This window comes from Pollicipes pollicipes, unplaced genomic scaffold (assembly GCF_011947565.3).
Source record: "Pollicipes pollicipes isolate AB1234 unplaced genomic scaffold, Ppol_2.1 Scaffold_6052;HRSCAF=7182_pilon_pilon_pilon, whole genome shotgun sequence".
In the NCBI taxonomy this organism is placed as follows: Eukaryota; Metazoa; Arthropoda; class Thecostraca; order Pollicipedomorpha; family Pollicipedidae; genus Pollicipes; species Pollicipes pollicipes.
Genome location: NW_023596805.1, coordinates 16,587,950 through 16,597,528, shown reverse-complemented (window position 1 = coordinate 16,597,528; position 9,579 = coordinate 16,587,950). Strand labels below are relative to the sequence as shown.

At 49.8% G+C, this 9,579-nt stretch overlaps 1 non-coding gene across 1 annotated transcript; it reads left to right on the top strand.

Moving 5' to 3' along the window:
• Nucleotides 1–6,839: 6,839 nt before the first annotated feature.
• Nucleotides 6,840–6,911, top strand: TRNAG-UCC (transfer RNA glycine (anticodon UCC)). The gene has a single exon. It is a non-coding gene; the product is annotated as a tRNA-Gly (tRNA).
• The last annotated feature ends 2,668 nt before the right edge of the window (nt 6,912–9,579 follow it).

Below are 9,579 nucleotides of genomic sequence, written 5' to 3'. Positions count from 1 at the left end.
CCTCTCCGGCGTGCACTCGGCGCACTCTGTGCACAACACAGTATACTGCGAAATTGGGCGTCCCTGGCATCTCAACGGTGTTGCGAATATTCAGTGTGGGTACATCCATCACCACTGCGGAGTGCTTCCCCAAGATTTTGTTCCTATTTCTCCGTTTCAAATGCTTTCGGATTTTGATCACTCGAGGAATGGATCTTACCTAACAACAAGGAAGGGATCTTACCTAACTCGAGGAAGGGATCTTGAGGAAGGGATCTTACGTAACTCAAGGAAGGGATCTTACCTAACGTTTCACGTTAAACGCAACTGCTTTTAGACATTTTAGGAAGAACTGTTGCTTTATTGTTTTCGGAGAGGGAATATATGCCAACAGTGTGTTTTGGATAGCTGTTTAGTGTCTGTTAGGCAGTTATCTCTCTAATTATTAGGGTCATATTACCTTTATTATCGTTATGATGACTGTTTACTGGCTGGAAACATTTGTGTAGCGTTTGTTTTAGAATGTTTCGGTATTCCATAACGTTGCGTGTGGGGAGGTTATATAGTATTATTTTAACCTTTTTTCGTTAAATTTACGGTCAGCTAGTCACTTGAAGCCTCGCGGCGTAAATTGACGAGGGTAGCCGTCAGCCCTTATCTTTTACACACAGCTAGTCCATAAACATATGGAAATAAGCGGAGACCTGCAAGACAAGCAAGACCCTGACTCTGAGCTGCATACAAAGCAGCAGAAGGCAGCGCCAGCCGCTGAATTATTCGTCACTTTTCATGCCCGGGCACCTGAATGGTCCGCGCCTCCAAACGATCTCTGAAGCGGCGTCCGACCGTCTTCAGCAGCCCAAACGATCTCTGAAGCGGCGTCCGACCGTCTTCAGCAGCCCTGCTGACCAGCCAAGGTTTCGGCAGCGATATTTTTGAGGAGCTGGTGCTTTTTACGAGGGCCCTGGCCGGGGGATCGGCACCTAATGAAGGCAAAAACAAAGACGTCCCGCCGCTGTCGGTATAGTATGTCGTTATCGGAGATTATCTCGGATAAAAGGAGCTGTTAAACTGTGGAAGATTGCGCCGGCGATGTCGCGGTCAGCGCCGCGGCCCATCTTCTGAAGCAGCGGTGGCCGGACGCGCGTGGTCTGCCCGTGGCGTCCCAGATCGGACGATGGCGCACCGAACGCTGTGTCAACGGCTCACACCCACCCACCCACTGGGCACCCATTAATGAATATGCATATTTAATGACGAGGCGGGCTCTCCTTACGACTTTCTGCCCCTGGACGGCCCCCCGGGTGTCGCGGGCGCTCCCGGGCGGTGTTTTACCGTACGGCGCGGCGTTCGTGCACGTTGTGGCCCAGTTTTCCAGACCGGGGGACAGCAGTAACGCTATAATAGCGGCCCAGCGACGTCGCTAATGGCCGCTCACCTCTGACCCAGAGATGTAATGAAAATTACCACCCTCCAGTCGACAGCGGACCGCGTCCACCGACCAAGATTAATTAGAAAGTCGGCAGGGAAGCGCAGCGTAGAGCGTTGTGGACCGACTGGACACGGCGGGCAGCGGGAAACAGTTTACCGCAGCCTTCCGACGGCGTAAACAGGGTGGAACTCAAGACCTCCAAGAACATTTTTCTGTCTAAGAGCTGAAAGAAATCTTATGAAATGGTTGCCTCGTATGACTTTCCTGGAAATAGCGTCAACTACCCGCTTTTATTTTCAGGATGACTGTCAATTCAGCGAAAAGGAACCCTTGTCGTTTTTGCATTCCTATCTGCCGTAACATTCAATGCTTGCATGACAACATAGATCATCATATTCATTTGCTGGCTGCAATACTTCGTAGGGCGATCGTTTTACAGGAAGCTGTTGGTTGACAAAACATTTCATGCAACAATAAATGTGCCATGAAAGACGTTGCATGTGATACTGCGATGAAATATTTGTGCTTTTCTCCAAATTGATCAGGTGGTGTGCGATTGTGTGAAGAGGACGCAACCAAAATTATTTCGATTACCTTTTTCGCACAAAAGGTAGCAACCGCGTCCAATTATCGGATTGCCAGAGACATTGACTTCAAAGGGACCGCTCAGTTTTGGTGGAATACGAAATCCGTCCTGATTGCGGTTTAATTTCACAGCAATTATTTCGTGTGTAAAAATAAAGGAACTGAATTGGAAGGTCAGTAGCGGCAGCCTGTGATAAATTGACACCTTCCGACCGCTTTTCTTTTTTCTCCACTCTCCCTCTCCCTTTTCACTTTAACACTTCTGCTTCTCTCTCATTCTCTCTCTCTGTCTCCCTATCACTCCCCCCTCTCTCTCTCCCCCCCCCCCCGCTCTTCCTCTCTTCCTCTCTCTCTCTCCTCTCTCTCTCTTTCTCTCTCTCTCTCTCTCCTCCTCTCTCTCTCTCTCCTCCTCTCTCTCTCTCTCTCTCTCTCTCTCTCTCTCTCTCCTCTCTCTCTCTCTCTCTCTCTCTCTCTCCTTCTCTCTCTCCTCTCCTCTCTCTCTCTCTCTCTCTCTGTGGTTTTAGGAGGTGTATGGCTGACCACTCCTGTGTGGTTTCTCTCTTTTAATCCATCGTCACCCATTCGTTTGACTCCACCTATGGCCTGCTGTACTCGCCGCAGTCTACCGCGAGGTATCAATGTAAGAGATACCCCTGCCACCAATGACCACCTTCACAACCCGGCCGTCACTGTCCGCCACCCCCCCCCCCCCTCCCCCTCCCTCCTCCCCTCCCCTCGCCCGGTCCCACAGCCAAGGGCCGGATATGGGGCGCCCCAGGCTGGGGGCCGCCTCCATATGGCGTATGGTCCGCCCAGACAATGCTAGAAACTGGGCGGAGGGCAGCCGACACGTGCCTGACCTGGATTACACGCTGTGATTGGCTGGAGGAACGTGCAAACCCATATTAAACCTGAAGACGGAAGATACCTCAAGTGCCAAACCTTCTCTGTGTCTTGGGTTTTCACTGTCAGCCACTCTACTGTTTTCAGTCTTTTTTATTTTCCTCTGTGTAAGTTGCTGTTACTATCTATTTCTAGCTTTCTATCTCCTCTCCTTTCTTCTTGTCTTTCTAATGCAAAACCCATCACTCCATTCTCTCACTCTCCTCTCTCACTATCCCTCCTCCTCCTCCTCCTCCTCCTCTTTCTCTCTCCGCTCTTCCTCTTTCTCTCTCTGCATTTTCTCCATGTTGCTCTGCACTTGGCATGGCCCGGATACTCTCCACATCTATGGTCACCATGAAAGGAGGAGGAAAAGTCCCAGTCCAAACCACACAGGAGTAGTCAGCCATGTATCTCCTAAAACCACACAGGAGCAGTCAGCCATGCACCTCCTAAAACCACACAGGAGCAGTCAGCCATGCACCTCCTAAAACCACACAGGAGCAGTCAGCCATGCACCTCCTAAAACCACACAGGAGAAGTCAGCCATCCACCACCTAAAACCACACAGGAGAAGTCAGCCATCCACCACCTAAAACCACACAGGAGCAGTCAGCCATGCACCTCCTAAAACCACACAGGAGCAGTCAGCCATGCACCTCCTAAAACCACACAGGAGCAGTCAGCCATGCACCTCCTAAAACCACGCGGGAGTAATCAGCCATGCACCTCCTAAAACCACACAGGAGTAGTCAGCCATGCGCCTCCTAAAAGCGAACACTGCCCGAGCTGGCTCTCATGCTCCTTCATGGTTGGCCATGTGATCAACTCAAAGTTACTAGCACAACCTTCATCTCAGGTTACGTCTCGGCCAATGCATGGAAAGAGCGCATAATACATTGGTTATGAGAAGTGAGAGCCCCGTTACGCAATGAAAGCTGATGCCCTGTTCTCCTCGCCCAAAATGATTGTGCAGTTAATGAGTCATGCGCTTCAGGAATTTGGTGGACAGTTTGCATTCATATCGCTGGAGTTTGTCCTGGCTGTTGTTTTGTTTTCCCGAATTTTCAAAACTCTTAATGAATAGCGAAAAGCTAATCCTAGTTATAAGCAGTTCAAGTTGCTAAAAAATATGGAGCGAAATCTACAATAACACACAGAATGAGCCAATCAAAAGGGGCTGAAATCACAACTCCAAGCATCCTTGAGTAATGCATATTTACCGTTACCTGTTGCCCCTCTAAGAAACGCACCAAAATTTTCACAAAACGGCTTCAGTACTTTTTTACATGCTCATTAAAATATAAATGTGTTATTATTGTGTAGGTGATTACTTGTCGGCCATTTTACTAACTGATCACCTGCATGCCAGTAATTGCCATCTTACACAGAAAAGGCCAAAATAAATAAAGCATTTTCAATCTCAAGCCATCTACGAGCTGCCAGTTTTTCCCTTTCCTCTTAACACATTTTCTAACGCACGCAAACTCGCACCCGGCTCAGCACCAGCATTTACAGAATGGGCAGGAAGGCTCAAACATGTACCAGTGTGGCTTTGCCCAGCGGGCCCACCCAGCAACAGAACATTGTGAGGCCAACCATAACAGAATCTCTCTGCCTGTCGGATCGTTCACGCTGTCGTGCCTGTCACTGTGGTTTATCCAATAAATGCCTGAAACACGTTATGTTGGAAAATCTCACGCAGACTTTGCAAAACGAAATAGCGAGCAGAGTTTTGCGCATGCGTAAGCAAGATGCTAGTACTGTATCTGTTCCGTGAACATCCGGGAGACGACCGCTTGCTTAGAAAGCATGTGTCGCATCGGCATGCCAACGCCCTAAATCCTGAAGTAAACACTGCCTCTCGGATTGAGCTCTGTCAGCAAACCGAGATCGCGCTGGGACCAAAAGCCATGAATCAATTCATATCAGAAATTTGAAGTCAACACTAAACATAATGGCTAGATCCTGACCTTTGCTGCCATTCGCTGGGTAAAGTCTGCATGCGGCCTTGACACCATTGCAGAGTAAGTATGTGGTGTCTTATTTGAGTGTCCGTTCTTACCGTTATGTTCCATCCGCTCAGATCGGTTCCAAGGCATAGAGTCTCGTATGATATACTTTTCGAAAGACGTGTGACGACACTGAACAAAACGAAACAACTTGGCAATAAAAAGCACGAACATCTTGACGGCAAAAATAGGTCAAACGTGGTTGATAGCCACCCATGGTAATATAGGTGGGTATGTACGTGGTTTTGTTTACTCCACCTAGCCATGCCACGGCGCTTGAATTTCGCGGTCCCATCCGCTCACACATCTTTGTTTTCCGTCATGTCGGCACCTCTCATCCCAATAATTTAGTTGTCACACAGGCGGAACAGTAGATAAATCAATAACCATTCGGGATGGCACATGGCTAGACTTTCACAAATACGCTTCGAGGCCGTTATCACGGATTCATCGCATTGCGGTCCCCTCCCTCACAGCAGGAAGTGATGACCCAAGCAAAGATAAGACATGTCAAAATCGAATCTCCGAAATCGGAGGACCCATCAGCCGCATTTGCACACGCGCGGTGCTAGGGTGCCGGCACTTCCAACTTGGAGATGGCTTTATGAACTGAAAACAGCATCACGGTTATAAATCATAATGGAGAAGTTAGGACCAAGGATATACCGAACAGGTGATGTGATGTCACATCATATTTACAAGAGAATATCAAGGACGGCAGCACACTTGGCTTTGTTAACCTATTGTAAATCTGAACTGAAGTACATGGCTAAACGCGTTTTAACACCACCATACTGACACGCCCACCGGTGCGGTAAAAGGCATGGTCACTCATCCCTCAATGCATCTTAATTAGAATTTGAACTGAAATGCGTACAGTTATTCTTGATAGCTGTTGACTTGAACACCACACGCGGCAGCATGAATAAGGCTATAATCGAAACGTCTGCTGACGCCGCTACCATTATCAGAGCTGCTTACCACCTCATAGGAGCTGGGATCGGGTTGATAGGTTGATGGAACGTATGTTTAGATGTGCGACGACTGGTGGCAATGTCCACCGCTCACACGGTGGCCACTGACGGGTGGGCAGTGTGCCGGGCTTCGAGCACTGCGCGTGCTGGGTATGGGACGCAATGTCTTCTCTGGGAACAAAACCACGCCTGCGATGGCCGAAAATCGAACCCAGGTCAACTGCTTGCGATGCAACTATGCTCATCACTTTACCACCATCACCAGCAACTGCCGCAATTGCTGCGTATGACGGTTGCCAGCGCTGGGTTTTTCTGGCAAAAAAGTGACCTTGAGGGGATCACCACCTAGACGCAGTGTTTCAAACCCTGGTTATCCATAGAGTCACTTGCCCCCACCCCCTCCTGGCGGTATGTTGCCGTGATAGCACAGTTCTGGAGCTCCTCAAACTGGGACGTGACGGACGGATGTGGATTCACGGGAGATGATATTTGTCAGACACATAGTCCGCCAATTTGTTTCACTTTCGGCAAGTCGGTGCTTTCCCGCGTGTTTATTTCCACATTTCGTCGGTCCAGTTCAAGATCTGCTGCCAGGTGTGGGGACCGCCTCAGTTCTCCTCTGTTCAAAACGCACAGCTCGAGCTTTGACACTAAAATTCTGTATTGGATTAAGACAGGAAACGGTGCTGAGTGCCCACACGTGCTTACTTTCTTTACTGTCACGATCTGTGCGATATTGGAGCTCTGGTAATCAAAGGACGAGACCTATGCACTGCATTATGGTCATGTCCTGGTGACAACTTCTTTTAGTTACGTCCGTAGGGAGCAGTCTCGCACCATTGTTTGTGAGACATACAGCTTTACGCGGAACCAGGGCTTGAAGCCTGCGGCTAGCAGTAATCCCCTCACGTTCACTTTTTATCAGGAAAACCCGGCGCTGGCAACCGTTATATGCAGCAATTGCGGCAGTCGCCAGCGATGGTGGTATAGTGGTGAGCATAGCTGCCTTCCAAGCAGTTGACCCGGGTTCGATTCCCGGCCATCGCAGGCGCGATTTTGTTCCCGGAGGAGACGTTGCGTCCTATACCCGGCACGCGCAGTGCTCGAAGCCCGGCACACTGCCCGCCTGTCAGTGGCCGCCGCGCGAGCGATGAAAGGGAGGCGAGTGGTTGACCCACCACCAAACCACGGGGGAGCGCGGGCTTGTGTGGCGTGGGCCGCTCATAGCCGGACCTATGTATGGCCTGGGCCCGCTCATGGCCGGACCTACGTATGGCGTGGGCCGCTCATAGCCGGACCTACGTATGGCCTGGGCCCGCTCATGGCCGGACCTACGTATGGCGTGGGCCCGCTCATGGCCGGACCTACGTATGGCGTGGGCCCGCCCATGGCCGGACCTATGTATGGCGTGGGCCCGCTCATGGGCGTACCTATGCCAAACATAAACGATACGTACATAAGCATGTTGACCTGTTTCGCCAGCTTCTAGCACCACTGGTGTGATCTGTCTGGTCAATTCTGCTGCGTTAACAAGAGGTTGTAGACCACAAAGAGGACACTGCAAGTGAGAGCAGATTCACAGTCGATGCCAGTTCAGGTAGACTGGACGGCAGCCACGCCAGCTCAGGTGGACTGGACGGCAGCCACGCCAGCTCAGGTGGACTGGACGGCATCCACGTCAGCTCAGGTGGACAGGACGGCAGCCACGCCAGCTCAGGTGAACAGGACGGCATCCACGTCAGCTCAGGTGGACAGAGCAAAAGTCATGCTGGTTCAGGCGGACAGAACGACGACTGCACCAGCTCAGGTGGACAAAATAACACGTGCGTAAGGCGTACCGTTGATTTCATCCTCCCGATGCCCACGGTGAGAATGATGGCCAAAATGACACCTACGAGACAGAGAAAAACACAGGTGCCAGCAGTGCTCACGAACAGTCCAGTCACAGTTGTGATTCTTGGACAGGGAAAAGAAAGAGGAACCGAAGGTGCTGTAGCAGCGGAAAAGCGAAGAACGTGAAATTAGTCAAGAAAATTACACCGGTGCAAGACAAAAAGCATCCATTTCCAGCACGAAGGGAGTTGCAGGTCGTCAGGAGCCGCGGCTTCAGTATGTGGACTGCACAACGTGGGCGTACGGGTTGTGTATAGATGGTTCTTCCGGAATGGGTTCACGTGTGACTGCCCTCGTTGAAATGGGTTCAGGCTTCTTTATTTTCAAATATTGCACTTCAACCGAGCGTTGGTCGAGAAAAACATAAGAATGGAATTACTGAAATCACGCGAGCGAAGGGGTGGATCAAAATGTAGCCAGAATCGTTTTTTGCAAAACCAGCAAACATTCAACGTACACCATTCTAGGGCTTCCGAAGACCATGAAATGCTGTGTGTGTCATGCATGACACGCGATATGGTTAAGCATTACTTGCTGTGTTATCTTAGCTCAACACCATTCGCCCTTAGCAGGCGCAAGTAAGAGCCAACAACAAACATTTTCTGCATTTGTATAGCAAACGTTAATCACATCCCCACACACTTTCCGATCTATTCAGTGCCGAATTTCACTAGATAAGGTCTATTTCAATCTCAGCCTCTCTTGATTTCGAAATGAAATCGTTCCGACCTTCGTTGGCATCATAGGAGTCGAATAGAAAAACTCTTTTGTCTTCAGATGTGAAAAGGCAGTTTCGGTATCCGCAGAGTCGGCAAAACCCCGTGGGCAGGCCTATCTCGAAAACGAGCGATGTTTTACCCACCAAAAAAACTGATATGACCGCACCAGATATCACCTAGTGTGTCTCGTTTTGGGGGAGGAAACTTATCTGAAAAGTCTAAAACTTGCACCGACATACTTATATTTCTCATACATTGCGTATATTTTTTTTAAACTCCGAAAAGCTTGTGATCGGGCGCACCCTAGCTTTTCCTACGGAACGCAAGCCAATAACAATAAAAAAGACCCTGAGCAATGCCGTGCCAAGCCGGCTATCCGGGACTTAAATCAGCATGCCGCTCCGCAAGTTTGTGTTACACCACCTAAACAGTCGATTGGTAGTGATCTTGCAGGTGAACCGAGCCTGGTATGGTTCATAGTACCATCTGTGCGTGTCTGAAAAGAGTCACCTCAGCCCACTAACCGTCTACCCAATCTCCTGCCCACGTGCTGTAGGAAGTGCTCACTCGGGTTTGTGCCATGTGCTGCATGCTCAAGTGGACTTCTAATAGCGTCAGCTCAAAATGGCAGCCAAAGCTGTTCTTTGTGTCCCGAATTTTTCAGTGTTTTTCAACGTTACTGCATACATTCGCTTAACACCATGTGTATATCTCGCAAAACTATAATATGTTCACTAAACCCAGTGGCGCAGCCGGGTGAGACTCATTGGACTTACGCCCGCTCCCCACCATGCCCGAACGCAGTTTTTCACCACCACGCTGCTGGGTGTAATTTCGGAAACCTATGATAAAAACTTTCTTGGAGTTAAATTTCATACACTGCTACGAGCAGTAGCATGAAGAGCCAAACAGGCGAAAGTTTGTAACAAGGCTAGCGGATAGCCGAGTGCATGACTTGCGGATAGCCAAGTACAAGGCCAGCGGGAAGCCGAGTACAAAGCTGGCGGATAGCCGAGTACAAGGCTAGCGGGTAGCCGAGTGCGAAGCTAGCGGGTAGCCGAGTACATGACTAGCGGGGAGCCGAATACAAGGCTGGCGGATAG